We start from the raw sequence: 3,702 nt of genomic DNA, 5'->3' as shown, positions 1-3,702 counted from the left end.
TTTTCAACACCGCTTCATGCCCCTACTATTTTTCAGACCTTTTCATGCTCCTCATATGTTTCACACCTTTTTAAGCTCTTCATGTTTTTTAACACCTTTTCACTCTCCTCCTATATTTCAGACCTTTTCAAGCTCCTCATATTTTTGACACCTTTTGAAGCTCTTCATATTTTTCACACTTTTTCAGGGTCTTCATGTTTTTCTACACCACTTCATGCTTCTCCTATTTTTCAGACCGTTTCATTCTCCTCATATGTTTCACAACTTTTTCAGGCTCTTCTTGTTTCGCAACACGACTTCATGCTCCTCCTATTTTTCAGACCGTTTCATGGTCCTCACATTTTTGACACCTTTTGAAGTTCTTCATATTTTTCACACTTTTTCAGGCTTTTCATGTTTTTCAACACTGCTTCATTCTCCTCCTTTATTTCAGACCGTTTCATGCTCCTCATCTTTTTGACACCTTTTGAAGCTCTTTATTTTTCACACCTTTTCAGGCTTTTCATGTTTTCCTACACCTCTTCATTCTCCCCTTATTCTTCAGACATTTTCATGCTCCTCATATTTTTGACATCCTTTGAAGCTCTTCATATTTTTCACACCTTTTCAGGCTTTTCATGTTTTTCAACACCGCCTCATGCTCCTCCTATTTTTCAGACCCTTTCATGCTCCTCATATGTTTCACAACTTTTTCAGGCTCTTCATGTTTTTCAACACCACTTCCTGCTCCTCCTATTTTTCAGACCGTTTCATGCTCCTCATATTTTTCACACAGTTTGAAGCTCTTAATACTTTTCACACCTTTTGAGGCTCTTCATGTTTTTGAAAACAGTTTCTTTCTCCTCCTATTTTTCAGACCGTTTCACCATCCTCATATTTTTGACAACTTTTTGAAGCTCTTCATATTTTTCACACCTTTTCAGGCTCTTCCTGTTTTTCAACACCACTTCATGCTCCTCCTAATTTTCAGACAGTTTCATGCTCTTCATATTTTTGACACTTTTTGAAGCTCTTCATATTTTTCACACCTTTCCAGGCTCTTCATGTTTTTGAACACCGTTTCATGATCCTCCTATTTTTCGGACCGTTTCATGCTCCTCATATGTTTCACACCTTTTCAAGCTCTTCATGTTTTTTAACACCTTTTCATGCTCCTCCTATATTTCAGACCGTTTAATGCTCCTTATATTTTTGACACTTTTTGAAGCTCTTCATATTTTTCACACCTTTCCAGGCTCTTCATGTTTTTGAACACCGTTTCATGACCCTCCTATTTTTCAGACCGTTTCATGCTCCTCATATGTTTCACACCTTTTGAAGCTCTTCATGTTTTTTAACACCTTTTCATGCTCCTCCTATTTTTCAGTCCGTTTCATGCTCCTCATATATTTGACACCTTTTGAAGCTCTTCATATTTTTCACACCCTTTCAGGCTCTTCATATTTTTCAACACCGCTTCAAGCTCCTCCTATTTTTCAGACCGTTTCTTGCCCCTCATATTTTTGACACCTTTGAATGTCTTCATATATTTCACACCTTTTCAGGCTCTTCATGTTTTTGAACACCGCTTCAGGCTCCTCCTATTTTTCAGACCGTTTCATGCTCCTCATATTTTTCAGACCGTTTCATGCTCCTCATGTATTTCACACCTTTTGAAGCTCTTCATATTTTCACTCCTTTTCAGGCTCTCCAAGTTTCTGAACACCACTTCCTGCTCCTCCTATTTTTGAGGCCGTTTCATGCTCATCTCATTTTTGACACCTTCTGAAGCTCTTCATTTTTTTCATCCTTTTGAGCTCTTCATATTCTTCACACGTTTTCAGGCTCTTCATGTATTTCAATAACGCTTTTTACTCCTCCTATTTTTCAGACCGTTTCATGCTCCTCATATATTTGACACCTTTTCAAGCTCTTCCTATTTTTCACACCTTTTCAGGCTCTTCATATTTTTCAACACAACTTCATGCTTCTCCTATTTTTCAGACGGTTTCATGCTCCTCATATTTTTGTCACCTTTTGAAGTTTTCATATTATTCACACCTTTTCAGGCTCTTCATGTTTTTCAACACTGCTTCATGCTCCTCCTGTTTTTCAGACCGTTTCATGCTGCTCATATTTTTGACACATTTTGTTGTTCTTCATATTTTTCACACCTTTTCAGGCTCTTCACGTTTTTCAACACCACTTCATGCTCCTCCTATTTTTCAGGCCGTTTCATACTCCTTATACTTTTGACACCTTTTGAAGTTCTTCATATTTTTCACACCTTACAGGCTCTTCATGGTTTTCAAGACCACTTCATGCTCCTCCTATTTTTCAGACTGTTTCATGCTCCTCATATATTTGACAAATTTTGAAGCTCTTCAGATTTTTCACACCTTTTCAGGCTCTTCATATTTTTCAGCACCGATTCATGCTCCTCCTATGTTTCAAATTGTTTCATGCTCCTCATATTTTACACACCTTTTGAAGCTCTTCATATTTTTCACACCTTTTCAGACTCTTCATATTATTCAACACCGCTTCATGCTCCTCCTATTTTTCAGACCGTTTCATGCTCCTCATCTTTTTGACACCTTTTGAAGCTCTTCATATTTTTTCACATTTTCAGGCTCTTTATGTTTTTGAACACCGTTTCATGCTCCTCCTATTTTCCATACCGTTTCATGCTCCGCAAATCCTTGACAGCTTTTGAAGCTCTTCATATATTTCACACCTTTCAGGCTCTTCATGTTTTTCAACACCGCTTCATGCTCCTCCTTCTTTTCAGACCGATTCATGCTCCTCATGTTTTTCACACTTTTGACAACTTTTGAAGCTCTTCATATTTTTCACACCTTTTCAGACTCTTCATTTTATTCAACACCGCTTCTTGTTCTTCCTATTTTTCAGACCTTTTCAGGCTCCTCTCATTTTTGACACCTTTGGATGCTCTTCATATATTTCACAGCTTTTCAGGTTCTTCATGTTTTTCAACACCACTTCATGCTTCTCCTATTTTTCAACAGTTTCATGCTCCTCTTATTTTTGACACCTTTTGAAGTTCTTCATATTTTTCACACTTTTTGAAGCTCTTCATATTTTCACACCTTTTCAGGCTCTTCATGTTTTTCAACACCACTTCATGATCCTCCTATTTTTTACACATTTTGAAGCTCTTCATATTTTTCACACCTTTTCAGGCTCTTCATATTTTTCAACACCGCTTCATGCTCCTCCTATTTTTCAGACCGTTTAATGCTCCTCATATTTTTGACACCTTTTGAAGCTCTTAATATTTTTCACACCTTTTCAGGGTCTTCAAATTTTTAACACCGTTTAATGCTCCTCCTATTTTTTACACCTTTTGAAGCTCTTCATATTTCTCACACCTTTTCAGGCTCTTCATGTTTTTCAACACCACTTCATGCTCCTCCTTTTTTTGAGACAGTTTCATGCTCCTCATATTTTTGACACCCTTTGAAGCTCTTCATAGTTTTCACACCTTTTCAGGCTCTTCATGTATTTCAACACCACTTCATGCTCCTCCTATTTTTCAGAGCTTTTCATGCTCCTCATATTTTTGTCACCTTTTGAAGCTCTTCATATTTTCACACCTTTTCAGTCTTTTCATGTTTTTCAACACCGCTTCATGCTCCTACTATTTTTCAGACCTTTTCATGCTCCTCATATGTTTCACACCTTTTTAAGCTCTTCATGTTT

Source organism: Dama dama, unplaced genomic scaffold, assembly GCF_033118175.1.
Source record: "Dama dama isolate Ldn47 unplaced genomic scaffold, ASM3311817v1 ptg000115l, whole genome shotgun sequence".
NCBI lineage: Eukaryota > Metazoa > Chordata > Mammalia > Artiodactyla > Cervidae > Dama > Dama dama.
This window is presented reverse-complemented; position numbering follows the sequence as displayed.